We start from the raw sequence: 17,923 nt of genomic DNA on the forward strand, positions 1-17,923 counted from the left end.
CCATGTTATGGATTAGCTGTTTTAACACTTTTTTCTGCAAATGTTTTCATTATCATCACGTAGCTGGGTGATGCAAAGACAACGTTAAATCTCACTTTTACTTCCAGGCTTAAATGCATTGATTAATCAAGAATAATGTTGTGTCCCAGTTTTACAACCTTTCTTGTGCTACATGATGTTGAAGCAAGCAGGCTTAATATATAAATATATACACATTTTTATAAACACACACACACACACACACACACACACACATACACACACACAGAGAGAGAGAGAGAGAGAGAGAGAGAGAGAGAGAGAGAGAGAGAGAGAGAGAGAGAGAGAGAATGTTATTGGAGTCTTGCCATTGAACTGTAAACATTGGCATATGCACAACCTTAATACTCGTTTGAAAATAAATAAATAAATGGTGAAGCAATGGTTCCAAGAAAACAGGTACAATATAATGATCATACATCCCTTAGTTATATTTCACAAATATGGGTATTCTATGACATTTATGGGATGGGTATTTAATATTTGTCTATATATTCGAACATGTATTTTTACAAGCGTATAGGAGATCAGATTTCTAATTAGTATGTAATACTTGCTAATCTAGATGATCTTCTTTTAAAACGTGAAATTGGGTATTTACTGGCGGTTGTAGTTGCAGTGCGTCTCCTATGCATTTGTCCAGTCAAAACACCACTACATGGGAACTGCGGTAATTAGGCTGATCAATGATTCTCGCTCCTGGTTCTGAAGAGCCACAGCCCGGAAAGTTTTGTAGGCAGAATACTTCGACTCAATGGTAATTTAGACCAATTAACTCAATAATTGAATTAATTAAGTCATTAAGAGATAAGGCGGAATAAAAACCATGAGACCACTTAGCTCTTCAGGAACTAGGAGCCAGAAGCAAAATATAATTCAATCTTCAGTCTCTCAACTTTATATTTGTGTTTGTTTTATGTAAGTATGTGTTGAGTTTCCTTGTGAGTAAGCCATGGTTTGGTTGTGTATATTTGCAGGTGTGTTGTTCTTTTCAAATGTATTTGATCATTTATCGTTTTTTTTTTTTTTGATTGTGTAAATTATACCTTAACCTTTATCGTGTAACTGCCTTCATTCTCTGTACTGGTTTCTATGCGATAACATTGGTAATTCGTAAACACATAGTCCTAACCACTAGGCTATTAAATGTACATCTCTGTATACGTGTTTGTGATCATAGCCAAATTCGTAATACACAGGCCTACGTGCATTGATTTGATAACTTTTTTTTTTTAAAACTTACTTTGTCAATCTTTATTGATTTCTACAAACTCCAGATGGCAACAAGTACAACGAACCACCCATATCTGCCAGTTGCTAGTTGCATCTTTTATGTTTAATTGAATTGCATACAGGGTAGTGCCGGATTTTAACTGCATCAGTACCTTTATCCTAAATGTCTGTCAATCTGCTCGATCTCTGCATGATGTATGTTGCTGTCGCTTGAGATACCTCGCTGTTTTAAACGTGTCTTCGCACTTCGCCTGGGAAACTCTGGTCCTGCAACTGTGCATCACTGCTCCCGGCTGTTGCTAAGCAACTAAGCAGCACATACATCCCGCACAAATGCGCCTCTTGTATCAAAAGAGAATTCATCTCCCCATTTGTACGTATCAACTGATTTTAATTGTACAATTTTAGACCATTGTTCTTGTTTTTAATTATTTTTTAATCTAAACAATATGTCAGACAAAGCAGGTAGTCGTTGTTCCCTGTGACATCAATGATGGTCCCAAAGTGGCCAGAATTGCATAAAAATGCACCGGGATACACTTACTGCATTTCAATGGGTTGCAGGAAGAATCACCTCTTAAAGGCACCGTTTCCCCACATCTTTTATTCGCGAGTCGGCGTACGTGCAGGTTGCTCCTTTATTCCTGTGGTTCAGTATTAGCTTTATGGTCCATTCTCAGCACTATCCTAATGTATTCAAAGCAACAGCGTTTTGTGGATTTTTCTCCCTTTAAGTGCATTTCAAGATTTAAAAAAATGTTTTTGCATCGTATGTAAAGTGACATGTATGCTATTTTCACTTGTGCAATTGAGAAGATACCGAATTGCAAAGGAATAAATCGGAAGATACAACTTTTGCAAAAGAGAGATGCTGCTTTCTTTCTTGCATACTATACAATATACTTTTTGTAGGCATTCGAGATAAACTGAAATGACTGAATGCCAGTGTAATAGCGGCTGCACTGAGGGAATTTCTGTTTTCTTAAATGATCGGGTATACCTTTTTCACGAAAGGGTTAATATAGCCTGCTCTGACGTCTGACTCTCAATTTGTCCAGTGCATTTTTTTTTATTTTTTTTTTGCAATGTGCAATTTTTTTTTCCTTAGTGACTTTGCAATGAGAGGAGCAAATCTACATCATCATCAGCAATAACAAGGGAATGCAGATTTTTCTCCCCCAACGTTTCCATCTGAAAAAAATCCTTAAATACAAACCCCATTGAGGAGCTTTCCCCCCTGGAAGGAGGAGGACTGGAACCATGTATCTCCTGCAGATCTGGACTGGGAAATTGCAGCAGCCAATCTAGCCAAGAAGACGCTGCTGCATTTTTATTTTATTTTTGGAGTCTTTTGTATGTTATTTTGCGTGTTTTTTAAACTTTTTTATTCTTTTTTAAAATTTGTTTATTTGTTTGTTTATTTATTTTGTACAAGATGCCTGATCTTATGGTGTTGGTAGAGGGGATCTGTGACTTGCACGGATTTCCTTAGTTAAAAAAAATCTGATCCATTTATACCTTTAAATATATACATACATTTCCTTGTTTGTTCCCCTTTATTTTCTTTCATCTCGTTTATCCAGTGGGGTTTATTATTATTATTATTTGTTTGTTTGTTTGTTTGTTTGTTTATTGGACCAAAGGCGGTTGGATTATTGAAACTGTATAGAAGGTTTTGTGGAAATGTTGGGTTTTCAGGAAGATAAATTATGTGGATTTTTCTCTGCTTTGGCGGCTCTGTCTTTTGTCTGCTGTGCTCAAAGGTAAGACAATATTAAAAATCGCATTGAAACCAAGACACATGTTGTGGGATTGTAAACAGGAACGCACAAACACACACACATAACACATGTAGCCTACACTCCACAAACAAATATACACACAAACACCCCCCCGACACACACACATCTGTCTATCTATACAATCACTGTCTGTGTATGTGTTTGGCTTTCTTTTCTGGAAAATGTGGTACAGTTTAATATTTATTTTATTTATTTCTCATTAAATGCAGAAACTGACACCTGAAACGCAACACAAATTGTCAGTTTTACTGATTCAACAGACATGGACAAGTATACGGATCTACGTGACAGTTCGATCCAGGGCTATATATATATATATGCATCTAAAATTAATTTTCAAAGCGCGCACACACACACTTTAAGGGGGGGGGGGGTCATCTATTTTAAGTGCAAATGTTATTAGAAGGAAAGCAAATTACTCATAGCTAACTGTTGATGTTGATGTTGAAACTACTATTACACGTAGCATCCTTTTTGAAATCCACAGTTGTTGGACAATGCCTGTGTAAATCCGAAATAAATGGCATCTGTCATTCTCGTTATTAATGTGATCTATTCAACAATAACCACACGCACTAAACATCTGTACCAGTGGTGCAGATTCAAATCAATACTCATAGTTACCAGTGAGTCCAAATAACAGCTTCGTTTTCGACTTTAAGTGTTTTCAATTGAAATGACGCTTTTTCTTGAGACGTGTCTGATAAGATGCCTTCAAATGCTCTGCTATGTCGAGTGTGAGGATGAGGCACCTGTAAACGTGTGAGCACTGACACAATGCAGACAACGATAAATACATTAAAATGTGAATGTATAGTGAACCTCGACAGACTAGTGGACCCCCCTCACACACACAGACACAAATACATGAATATTTCAAAAACAATAGGCCAGGGGCTACTGGGATATTATTGCATTGCTCTAAACCATGGATTATTACCAAAAAAGGCAATATCCAACATCCTCCTAACAATTAGACATGTATTCATAACCTGAACAGCATGTCTTCCATTTTGATATTTAATATCCATTGCTCTGTGTTTAATGGGTTCACATGTTAGACACTCGCACACATTTATGTGTATGTGTTTATTTCATTAGTTTTACCTGAGTGAACTCAAAGCCATACAAAGGCCTTATTATTTAATCGCATTATGGCTTTGTTGAGCATTCGCCCCCTTACAGGTAAAGTTAACATAAGAGACAAAAGAAATGTAAACAGTTGCCATGCAAAACAAAAAAGGTATATATCATAAACGTTTGTATCTTATTACCATATTGTTGCAAAGTTTCCATTTCTGTTGAAAGAAACGCTATAGGGATTTGAATTGTACAAGAAAAGGCATGAAAAGGTGCCGTGCAGAGGCTCACCCAGCCGTGGACAATAAACTGCATTGCTGAGATAATATTCAATATTACGAGCAAGCAGCTAAAGCTATAAGATATTAGAAATGATAAGAAAATGTTCATTCAATGTCCCTCCGATTAAATGCGAGTTCAGACTAGTAAAACGACCCCCCACTGACTCTTTAAATGTACGGGGGGGGGGGGGCGGGGGGGCATTTTCGAAAGTGTTCAGGGAAAATCACGTGGTACAACTGAGTCGAATTCCCAGATTTTTAATTTTACATTTGATTAATTTAGGTTTGTAATTATTTGGTGTGTGTTTGATTAATCAAATCTGCTAACGCTATTATTTTCACTAGCATCTCCACTGGAAATATATCTGTGGCGAAAAAAACAGTGGACAAATTGCTGAAGGGGTATGACATCCGCCTGAGACCTGATTTTGGAGGTATGTCCCTCTTAAGTCTTTTACGAAGATGTACACGTTGCTGTCTTTTTCTCATTGCAGTGGGGACCCGTATTTTATCCATAAGGTTACCCACCAAACTCCTCATTCCCATGCATGTATGTAACTAGGCTAACCTATTGTACTCACTCTGACCTGACTAGAGTAACTTTAATAAAGTCAGCGGTTTCTATATTCCAGCTGTGTAACACAGAGATCATCAAAAATAACACAATCTTGCAGTGAACACTGACTATGGTCTTGGGGCTAAACATAATACATTTATAATATTAGTCTGGTCATATATATATACAGCTCTGGAAAAAATGAAGAGACCACTTAACATTGATTTCTGAACTTGGAGTGGTCTCTTAATTTTTTCCCAGAGCTGTATATATATATATATATATATAGTACTGGTAACTTTATTATTATTATTATTATTATTATTATTATTATTATTATTATTATTATTATTATTATTTAAGGTAATAAAGATACACAATGCCAGGATTAGTATTTAGAGGGAATCACCAGATATGACAGTAATCGTTCTAAGGCTAAGGCCAAAGAGTGTCCATATATGGACGATAATTCCTGGAGTCTTTCCTCATTATACCAAGTGGAAAAAATGTGTCCATTTGTATTTTAAGCTCACAAATATGCATGGTAGGTTTTACATTTCTCTTTATAGAAGGCAGAAATTATTGTTTTTGCTTTCCAAGTGTGTCCCAGTCATGCATGCGTGTGGTTCCATATGGCCGAACAGCTTATACCTTTCACAACATCTGGCAAGTAATATTAGTTTAAACTAAAAATAATTTAAAAGCATATTTATTTGAATTTCATAGGCACTCTTGATGTTCTTATAAAATGCACTGCTCTCACACACTTCCAAAAGACTGTTAAAACATATTGCAGCAAAACAAAATCAAAAAGATTGACAAGCTCCCTGAAAAGTGTCAGTTTTTTTTTTTTTTAATTATGAATAATTCTCCTAAGAAGAATAAATCGGTACTCCAGAAACAGCAATATATCATGACAAGCCCTTATCCTCTTCTGAACTCATGAAGTTTGGTAGTTGCACATAATCAACTAACACACAGACAGCTTAAATTCCAGCTTTGTTAAGTTCTGTGTCTTAAAATTGAGAACACATTTTATTTATTTTTAAATATCTAGAAAATGGTAATGCAACATTTATATTCAGTTTAAAAGGATCCATGGATCTATTTATTTTTAATACAGGTGTAAATGCTTACTAAACACAACACGTCATTCTCCATTGCTTGCTTTTTTCTGTCTTTCTTTCATTTCTACAATTGCTGATTTTGCCATTTGAGGCAGAAAATCCATGTTCTGTTAAAAGAAAAAGAAATAACTGATCGTGGAGAACAAATGCACAGGCCTTTCTGACATCTGATTGACAGTCTTGCTTTCAGAAACACTTACTTTTTTGTTTTGTTCTTGCTGTTAATGAGTTTTAATGATTGGTTCATTTATTTCTTAGCACAGTTTGTTGCTACCAAGAATGCAAACAAAAAAAAAAGAAAAAGAAAAGAACAAAATCTAACCAAAAAACCCCCCACCAAACTGGGGAGGTTTTTGTTTGTTGTGTTTCTTAAGAAAAAGATAAAGAGATTTTGTATTCGGTTTGAGTAATTTCTTCAAAATGATGTGTAACATTCTATAGTCCATCCATTTCAGCTAAAAGAGAACATAATTCCAATACTGTCCACTTTAATTTTAGCCATTTATCATCTTTCTATGACTTATGAGGTGGAATGCATATGTTAAGCAAGGTTCTTGCTGCAGCTCACAAGCCATAGCTTGCTGTGAATCTCTGATTTCAAAATGATTCTTGTCTCCATATCAAGGTTGTGTAATATTCAGTTCTGCTTAATCTGTTCCTGAATCACTGCTGGCCCACTTGTGCTAGAATTAGCAAGAATATTTCCTGACAGCCTTGAAGAAATTAATGATCGTTAGTACAATTTCATATTTCCCTAGAAATGTAAATCCATGATCTCACCTTTCCCATACAAAAATTAGGATAACGGGTAACCCATAGTGGACTCTTCTTCTAAAATGACAATTCAGTTGATTTAAGTGGAACAATCTGAAAAAACGGGAGAAAGTAGCTCACATCACTCGTAGTTTTCTAAATTGGGCAAATCTAATTTCAAGGAAGGCTATCCTTAATGTTCAAGTGGCTGGGATTTAGATTCTAACACTGCAGCAGATTTCTTTTCTCTCCAAAGGCTGTGAAACTTCTAATTGCTTGATAGATCCAACACCATTCTTGACATCATCAGTTACAGCTTTCTAGACATAGCTCTGTGTGATATCTACTTGGCTAGGTGTGTGTATTAAATTGCTTTCCATTTGCATGTACCCATCAGTAGTAGCGAGATGCAATTGTGCCTGCTACGATTGTGTACTGTATAACCATGACAGAAGTGTTAGAAAACCATCTGGGATTTATTTAGCCAAGCCTTATGCAAGTTAACTCGATTTGTACAGTCAACATTGTGTCTGTTCGTCTGTCCCCCATTTGTACTAAGATTTTACATGGGCATAGAGTGTTTAACACTTATCCCTATTCTTTAACACTACACCTATTCTATAAATACTGTGTCCTAGTCCCGTTCCCTGTGTCTCTCCTCTCCTTTCTTCCACCCGAGGTCTTTATCACTTAGTCTAATCTAACAATGGTAATTGAACTAGGTGCTTGTTAAGACCTTTTCTAAAAACGAATTCCACAACCTAATAAGGTAATTTGGGAATAGAAAATAGCATTAACAAAAATAAATAAATCAAATGAAAAAAAGAAGACACAACGGGTTCAGAGGAAAAGGATGGGGAAACATGGCTTTAATATGACTTCACTGTGCTGTGGTTTCACCCTCGTACACATTTCTAAGCGAGGGATCTGTGGTTTGTGGTGAGAACTGTTTTATATCCCAAGTTGAAGTCGAGGTTGTACAGCTTCTCCCCGTGTCTGTTAGTGCCTCGTCGCTTTTATGCAAAATCAGGGCTTAACCAGGTGTGAGCTGAGTTTCATGTTTTCCCATTAGACTTAAGGATCGCCCCGCAGGAAAATGGCAGCCCTGTCAGAAGTGAATAGAAGGCTTTTTCTTCTTTTCGTTCAGCACAGAATGTTCTGTAAATTGTACACCATTGTTTTTAAGATTATATAAACCATTCATAAACTGTGAGAAAATGTCTACTTGAAGTTCATCTCTCTGACATCCTTTAGCTCATAGATTGAGTATTTCTTTAACTTTGAAATACCTGCGAAACTTAAATCTCAAACTTGTACCCCATTGTGTTTTGATTTATAATTTGTAGAAAGTGGCTTCTGAAATCACAATAGGATACAGGTTTGTACTTTAGGAGTCAAAATTTTGATTTAGTGTAGACCTCTGTCTGCTTAGGTTTTAGATTAGATGCATCATATTTATGTAGTTAATTAATATATTTCTGTTTCATCTTACAAGGAAGTTATTCAAGGAAACAGTGTTTTTAGCAGTAAGGCAGCAGTTTAACAGGTGTTTTGAAACTACTTACAATGCAATCCAACCATAGGCTATAACAATTTGCTCCAGTAATGTTTGACTTTTATTGGAATTTCCTTTGGCCCTGAGCTACATGGTGCCAAAAGTTTTCAGGCTTCATTTTTTTTTTTTGGTTTGTTCCATAGTTTATTGACTTTGGCCTTGATTTATCAACAAATAGCCTATGGGTGTATTGTCTGACTGACTAAGAACAGTGCCAAGAAAGAGGCTGATCATTGAGGGATGAACTTTCAAATTTGATTTAATAAAATGATGGCCAGATTAATTTCCATTTCCACACCGAAAACTGATCACATTTGGTTTCCTATTAGATTAATCTCTGTATATGTAGATTCAATATATATGGCAGCTAAACATAACATTATCTTGGCTAATCTGAAAAATGAATAGAGACCTGGCCTTTGTTAACATATTTCAAGTTTGAAATAACCTTGATTTTTAATATCACTAGCAAAATATGATGGAGGGAGTATTTTGTAGTGCAGCCTCTTTCAAACTTTATGAGGCCTACACTTTAATTTCCAAATCTATCATTTTCTAATTTTCTTTGGTTACAGCTGGCTATCATTCTGTTGCTTTTTCTGTCCTGCACATTTCTAAAGAATTTAACTAAATATTATATTCGCAAGCAGTGTCACCATCATCGCACGTCCAGACTGCTTAGGGAAATTAATTGGTCAGTAGTGTGCGATACACAAAGTAATAACTAAATAAATAACATAACCTGTGCCCAAATACAAATCAGCAAGATTTAATGACCTGGCCAATGACATCTTGCATATCTGTCTCAAACAGAAACAAAATGCCAGTACTACCATTCTTAAACCTGGAATGAACTCTGGTTGTGTTTCAGAAACTTGATTTATTATTATGTACAGCTTCTTTGCAACACTTTCAGTTAGACTCAAAACCACCAGTATGACAACCCCAATCAATGCTTATTCCTAGACTTGAAGAACCCATTCCTTAGAGTGGAGAAACAGACAATCCTGCTGAAGCACAGTAACTAGGGCAAGTATAGAAAAAAAAATCAAGAAAAAAAAACACATTTGGCCTGGGGACAGAACCCTATGGGCCACCAAACATAAGATCACTGTGGTTCTGCATTGTGAGTAAGTTAGTGCCTGGGGTTGTGTAAAATTTAGCCCAGAACATGACCACCTGTTGTCACAAATGGACAGTCACTTTGATTTTCCCTTTCATTATTCACCCTTCAGTGAGTTAAAAAAATAATTGTGTGTAATGGACTATTTTTAAAACGTCATCTCGCAGGTTCCAAAGCGCTATATCCATTTAAAGCCTTCACCCAGAATATAGGATGCATCCTATAGCCTGATTGAGGAGGCCATGAATTCAAGCCAGGCTGGGAGAAAGTGATTTCTCTGGCAGCTGCTTATGACAGCTATCTCCAGAACCCATCCCCGGCACATATGCAAGCGGACATCTTGAAGGAAATCAGATTAAATGTAGAAGTTTAAAAACAATGGAAAAGCGATTACAAACAATGAAATGCAACATTCAGGATGTGCAAATAACTACACTTAAATGATGAAAATACCACATAACAATATCTGATTAGGCCTGAAATCACAGAAATTGTATATGAAAAGGAGAAACTGAAGCAACATAAATTGCTTTGTGGAAGCCAACTTGTGGGAAGCTCTGTTCTGCGTTGACTTCTCTCGTCTCTTAAGTAAAGTCTATTAAATGTTATGTTCAACTTATGGTGTTGTGTTCTTTACGTAAGGATATACATGCATGTGTGATATATTGACAATACATCTTAGCGCTGGAGAAAATGATGGGGACATCTCGATTAACTTACTGAAATACAATCCAGAAACTATTGATTCAAATGAAAATGTATAGACCTCCAAAACTAATGTCAAATAAAAATACTCCCCACTGATAGCAATCTCATCCCCACATACTCTACAACTTTAGTGATGTTTTACAATTGAATTGTGTCCATTCATTCAGTCAGTCTTCTGCCAATATCTGATATTTATCTAGTTTTACACTTACAATTCAATGTCCAGCTCATTCAAAAACTAAACCAATGAGACAAATAACTTTTAAAACCTGTTGTTCCTTTCTAATTAGGTTTAGTTTGGCTGTGTGTTAAGGGTCATTATCGCATTGAAAAATGTACCCTTTGCTCTTCAAGTGCAGTTAGTAAATTTGTGTTGGTGTAGTTTTATCTCTTTAATTATAATAATAATAATATTAATGATGATGATAATGATTATTATTATTGTGATACAAATCATAGAGTATATACATCTCCGACATTTGTTTGCCTACTGTAAGTGACATCATCTGCTTTTTGGTGAATGTATTTCCTCAGACAAAGGATTTGGTCTTCAGTGAATTTCTACTTCCCTGCATCCCATCCACCCCCCCGCCCCCTACAATTTTCTAAAATACCAGATGGTCAGAAAAGAAGAAGGATCTGAAAGAAGGCCTTCCATTTTGCTGTGCCAAATAGGCAGGATGCAGTGCTTAACAATGAATTAAAGGATCTTACTGGTCATATATTGCAAAGTTTGGATGAGGGTGTAGCAATTCAACCCCCCCTCACAGTAGCCTTGTAAATAATAATAATAATAATAATAACAACAACAACAACAATAATAGTACATAATTGGAGAAATAAGGTTAATCTGAACATTTCTTAAAGATAAGTCAATAACTCATGAGTGTCAGATCCAGTGAGGGCCTCCATTTTAAATGCACTTTGAGTTCTATATCCTGGAGACTACTGGTTGGAATACAATTAGTATTATTCACATGCCATTTGGCTGACTGTACACCAGTCCCCTGTTGCTAAGCACCAGAAAACAGTATCGAATACTGTGGTTGTCCTGGTAGCTCTGCTTGTAAGTGTTCCACTGTTAGAAAAAGTGCATTGTTTGGTTAATTGTGGCATTGATTTGAGCTCTCCCAGGTAAATGCAAGGTATTGTCATATCCGGTGACTTTGAAGTACATAAACAAACAAAACAAACATGACATTTAAAAATGGGCTGTAGATTATTCTATATTTGTTTTGTAAGCCACCATGATCCAGGACAGACAGTTGTTTTCAATTGTAAAGTCCGTTCCATTTATGCTATTTTTGTGTTTTTTAGATTGTTTAAAAATCTGTTTGGATTGGGGTTTGTGCTGTAGTGCATTAATATCCAAAATAATTATGATAGGGATGCCAAGTGTGACTCAAGGTCTGTGTAATCAAGTTGAACTGTGTTGAACGGTATTTTGCTTAGGTTGTCATTTTCTATTGAGGGCTGTCTGCCATTCAAGGCCCACCGTCTGGATGCCTTGCAACACAACAAAAAAAAGACAATAGAAAAAATAAATCATCAAAACAAAATCTGAATTAAGTCAGACAAAAGTCAGGATTATTATTTTTTTCACTTTCCAAGTGCATCTTAAAGCAGGAAGTCAGTGCAGTCTTGATGAACATATAAAAGCTTTGCACCGTGGTTTCAATAAGCAAACAATATGGCAAACAGAAAATAAATTGCTTTTCTTGAATAGAAACATGAGTCACAGAACAAGAATTTCAGATGTCACTGGCGTTTGAATGGCACTGAAGATCAATCCGAAAAATATTCCGCTTTTGTTCTAATGCTCGTGATGTTTCTTTCGTAATTTTTTAAGTTGTTTTATTTCTATGATGTGTAATAGTGAGGACATTTTTGGTACAAGTACTGCTTGTGACATTACTCTTTTTATATTTTTCCAGCAGGTTGTTGTGGGTATTACACTTCTTTAAATTTACCATTTGATTTTTCTTATGTGCACTTCTCATAGAAAAAGAAAAGGATATTTCTTATGGAATGCAAGTAGTTTGTTAGTTGTTTTCTTAAAGGAGACCCACTCTGTTATTTGTGGATTCACAGGCCTAACTTTCCATATTGTTCTTTCAACTGACAATAAAAAGCATGAAGAAGAAATGCCAGGTTCCTCAAAAAAAATTATAGAGAGATTGATCAAGATCTATAAGTTTTTACATGATGAACTTGCCAATTTGAGAGCCATTCAACTTACATCAAGATCCTGTGATATTTCTCTACTCAAATGGTCTACATGGGCATTCAGTAGTTCAAATCATAGTTATTGCTAAGGATTATGCAAAAAGCAGTTTAGCTTTTTAATTATGATTGAGTTTTTTATTTATTTATTAACAAGCAAGAGTTATTTTCATCACTATACACTACAGAATAATTGCGTTTATAATTTGTGTCATTATTTGCATTGGTGTAGTGTGAATGTCTGAAAACATAATGTAGTTCTTGCATAATGTTATACTTTCCACCTAATTTTACAAAGGCAACATATGTATAGTATTCCTTTTTATGGGTAAGCCTGTGTCTTTGAGAGGAATGCTTTCTCTCTATTCAGATTAACAACACGGATCGCAGTGAGAAGGGAGTTTATATGTAGAGAAAACCTTAAGTAGGATCTTCTCTGTTGTCTCTGGGGATTACCTTTAGTACCCAACATGAATGTTATTGTTTAATCGTGCATGTAGTAATGCTGCAGCATACAGTCCCTATCTTTAAAACGTATTGGCTTTAACTTTAACAATCATAATCTCTTTCTCTTTATTATTATCTGTGTTCTTGTTCTTTTTTTCCTTTTTATATTTCTTTCATGTGTATATCCATTCAAATCAATCTGAGAATGAGGAGGTTATTAACATATTAAAATTATATATTTCAGACAAGAATTGAATATCCATATGGCTTTATGATTGATTACTTTATTTAATGGGCTATTTTCTGAGGCAGATTACACATTCCAAGTTATTGTTTTGAGGCATATAGTAAGAAAACACGGTACATAGAAAATGAAGAGGATTTTTGGAATCGTACAAGCGTTATAAGTTACACCAGATTTAACATAATGCAGCAAACAGTGTAGAAGAATAACAAAGGTAGTGTAACACGTACAGTACAATAAATGTGCAGTGAAAGGGGATAGAAGCTGTACAGCGATAATGCACACAGGGCTGGAGCAATTTGTGGGATGTAAAGTACAATGTGAACAGATGAGTTTTGAGGAGTCAATAGGGGGTTGGTTACAGAGGGAGCAGTTGTCGTGCTTCTAGATAGCAGGTTCCACCACAGCTGGGCGAATAATGAGAAAGCAGGAGGCACAAATCATCAGCAAAATTGAGGAAGTCAGAAGGGAGCAGACTGAGCAACTAGGACCTGGAAATTAATACAAGGGGGAATGTATATGGAAGGCAGAGATAAGTTGAATGTGAAGCAGAGTTGTTCTTATCATGATTATAAATCATCATCATACATTTTTAATACTACATTCTAAACATAAGCTCCGCCCTGTTTGATCCGTGTAGAAATTCATACCTTCCTTCAAAAATAGAACATCTAGCACATTCAGTGCCATCCAATCCATTTGCAGAGTTTGAAAGTATAACTACTATTTACAAGTCCAATCTGCCAAAGTGGTCTCTTACTTGATAGGATAGTTGTGGGGACCATAACTGTATTAGGTGAGATTGAAGAACTTGGGGCAAATGGGGGGGGGGGGTGTATTTAAATGCACAGTAGCCTCAAGTGCTTTGGAAAATGTACCAGTGTGCTTTTGTTCCCAGACTCATGGCCTAATTCTCAGTTGTCTTCAACCTACATAATGGTAACAATTAAGCTGACACGGATAAAATAAATTATTCCCTCTTGGATTGGGGATTTTCCTGCTTTAACTCTAAAACTCACGTATTGTCTACATTTGTGTATGATGCCAGGTTTTTACATGTGTATGTTTGAACAATATTTGACAATACTTTTCAGACTTTTCAGGGGGCGGAAGGGTAGAGTTTAAGAAATAATCTGAAACTATATTTATATTTCTACTCGGTGTTATCCATTTAATTTAGAACAATCAAATACACCCAAAGTGAAATTGCCCAATTACTGCCAGCTGTAAAGCTTTGTTTTATGAAAGCTGAAGTAAATATGTAAAGCTTGTTTGGAGAGTCAAGGTTGGGATTGGGGTTAAACTTTTACACACAAAGTGGTTTTTTTTTTCCACGTATGAAATAATTCTAAACAATGCTTGAAGTTAAAGCTGCCAACCGACCATCAAGTAAAAGAAACTGATGCACAAAACGGAGCGATAAACTTTTACTCAGTTGATACTGTGGTCTAATTACCGTGATGCTGCGAGACAATGACTTAGTCTAATTTCTTTCAATTTAGACACAACTGTAAAGCCCTTTCCAGTCTCGGAGCATCCCAGGGATTATGAGACCAGTTGGTAGCTTTAGTTTAGCATAAGATTCAGTCATTTATTTTGCTGTCCTTAGAGATTTCTGGGCACAGGAGACTTAACTATGGATTCAATTGGAAGCAGTAGATTATATTATACATCACAGTGCTAGTTTGCACATATACCTATAAGCACTCACATACAACGGCAACTATGTATTGGATTATATAACTAATTTTGTTGGTTTTGAAGACAGTAAATCAATAAAGCTGTTTTTAACCATATATCAGTGCCTAGAAAGCAGTTGACATCTGCCATTACATTGCAATGGCACATTTTCTCCAGGAAAGTCACCCATCATGTCAAAGTGAGGTGGCTGCCATATCAGTCAATGGCAGATAAATAATTAAAGGAATGGTCAGTAAAGGAAACCGCTGGAAATTGAGTTGAAATGAAATCATGAACTGACAGTGGCTAATTACATTAGTTTTGTAAAGGAAGGCAGTTGCTTGGGATGTAAATAGCCTCTGTGGACAAAGGGAAATCTAATCAAAACCCATGCCCAATGAAACGTATCAGTTCATTCTCTTTGCTCTCCGCTATGCCACGTGCATGCCCTGGAATTGCTAATGCTATCAGCAGCATTTTAAATGCCTGGGTAAGAGAATTGTAAGCTAAATTACTTAGACTGATACGTTTTTTGTTTCACACTGTAAGTGCATTTTTTGTGTTTATTGCAGTTCTTCTGCTTCTATTAATATCATTTTGAAATGCGTCTGGGATAATGTACTCAACCAATATCTTTTACAACAGAGAGCCTTGTAATGCTGACAGATGTATCTGTGTGTATGTTTTAGTGTTGCTTCAGTAAAAATCTGAAAATATTGTCACTGATATCCCTTTCTTTGAGGAAGATTCTTTCTTTATGGATGAACATTGTCTTCTAGATCATTTACAACTCCATTTTATTAATGTTTATTCATTTTATTTCCCAAAATGTAACTTTTGATTTTGCTTTTTCTTTCTCTTGTTTATCCCAACAATATGGTGGTTTGTGCTTTTTAAAGTTAATGTAAAAATAACACCAGAATTTTACCACTGGATCTAATATTAACTTTGAAATGTAATTCTGGTAATTTGAAGTTGCATGTAAAAAAAAAAACACCCAAAAAACAGCACTAATATTGGAGATCATAATATCATAACATAACATACATTACTTTGTTGATTCTTTCATAGAAGATATAGTACAGATAAATGCCACATTCACCAGAGAGATGCTGTTCAAATGGTTGCTCTACAATCACATCCCTTTCTTTGCATGTGATTCCCCAAGTACATATTTCACCTATCAAACTGTACATACTTGACCTTCTCTAAAAGTCTCCCTTGCAAAATACAATATTTAAAGTTTCCCAGTGCAACTGCTAGATTTAGAACGCATATTGTTCAATGTGTTCTACTATACAAAGGAAAATGAGGGCACCTTCTGCAGAAAATCCATATTGTATGGTATATATAACAAAGGGCCTGCCTGCATCGGAGCCTGAAAATGGGACTAAATTAAAAACTTTAACAAGGTATAGCCATACACACCTGATTTATTTTACAATTTACATTGTGGTGCTTATATATTACACAAATGGTCCATGCATCTTCGATAAATCGCTGTATTCTATAGCCTGAGGGTTACAGAACTCATTAAGATTGTGATTTAATACCCAGAGCAAAAGACAGGGGAAGGGTTTTACAACAGAGGTGAGTCTGAGAACCAGAGGCTATCATTTTATTTGTTTTCTCTTAAGAAGCATGTGGTTTGGTCAGCTACATTTCAGAAACACACACATAGAGATAAGCATGAAAAACAGCACTGGATAAGAAATAATAGCATATCCAACACGTTTCAAAGAAAACATATGTGCATTTGCTTATAACATGATTTATTTTTCTTTCTTTGGACAACATAGATAATGGACATAGTTTTAAATCAATGCATTGGGAAGAAAGGAATACATTATGGTTTTCATTTGAGTGTGTGCACCATTTATAGATCTGATGTACGTTGTGGGGGTGAGACAGGGTTGATGATAAGAACATGCACACCATCTATGAGCAGTACATCGCTTGGAAAGACTCATGTGTTTTTATCTCCTCATCTCTATTTCTCCTCACTGCTTCACCAGATCCTCACTGTGATTTTGCTTGAGTGATCCATTCCTCGATTAACTTGTAAAACAAGTTGAAGAAGTTATGGCAAAAATAGGCCATTGTGAGATTATTATTAATATTATTATTATTGCTACTGTTATCATTGGGATGTCTGCAGCAGTGGTCATTGATTTGGGAAAGGGAACAGAACAATGCGGAAAGGAAACCATAAAGCAGCAGTGCGCTGTGGAGTCACGGCTCCGCCAAGGGGATACAGAGTAATGATCTTGTGCAATCCGAAAACAAAAGCAAGATACAGAGACTAAGGTCTGAAACAGTGAGTGAGTCTGCTACCTCCGGAGACTGCAGTTTAAATCTAGTTGTCATCACAGGCGAAATGGGTTTTATGGTCTCGGCTTCCACTGTTAACAAAGCTTGAAATAGTGGTGACATATCACTAGCACTGCGAATGTGTCTGTCTCCCCACGGAGCAAAGCCCCACCAGGCCGTGAAAGCGAAAGGCCACTGTTAAAGCATTTGACGCCTCAAGTTGTGTTTTGTAGACTGTGATGTGACGGAGTTGAACACAGTACCTGTGCTGCCGTTAGTGTCAGGAAAGAATTAATAAAATAATGGCAGCTCAGTCATTTTGAATCTATGCACAAAGGTAGCTTTAATGTTGTAGAGTATTAACTGTATCTTGAAAAAGACTAATGGAGGTGGGACACAAATACATTTTGTTTTAAAGCTTTTCTTCTGTCTGGAGAAAATCTCACTCCATCCTATCTTCAGGCTTAAATAATTAAAGAAATTAGGGTGGTTGGGGATGGGGCATTTCTCTGCTGGATACAGACCACCTTATGACTTTTCCTAAAGAAATAAAAGGGTGTCCGGTCTTTCAAATGCAGGTTTACTTTATTGCTCTCATTAACATGATGATGCCTTTAATGAATCACCTGAAAACTCATTAGTTAAAATTGCTAAGTTAGAAGAATTGTGAAGATGTTATATCCCTGTGTGGTTTGCTTAGCTGTTCACCCTGTGGCCGTATGCTTTTTTTTGTACTGTAAGCCAAGGATTCCAGTTACTGTA

General features: G+C 36.0%; 1 protein-coding gene across 1 annotated transcript in view; it reads left to right on the top strand.

Annotated features, from left to right (window-relative positions):
• Positions 1-4,814: 4,814 nt before the first annotated feature.
• Positions 4,815-17,923, top strand: part of gabrb4 (gamma-aminobutyric acid type A receptor subunit beta4) — a 64,153-nt gene continuing 51,044 nt past the window's right edge. Inside the window, exon 1 of the mRNA XM_066714826.1 lies at positions 4,815-4,869. The gene's annotated coding sequence lies outside the window, so the exon portion shown is untranslated. The remainder of the gene's footprint in view (positions 4,870-17,923) is intronic.

Source organism: Amia ocellicauda, chromosome 10 (genome assembly GCF_036373705.1).
Source record: "Amia ocellicauda isolate fAmiCal2 chromosome 10, fAmiCal2.hap1, whole genome shotgun sequence".
In the NCBI taxonomy this organism is placed as follows: Eukaryota; Metazoa; Chordata; class Actinopteri; order Amiiformes; family Amiidae; genus Amia; species Amia ocellicauda.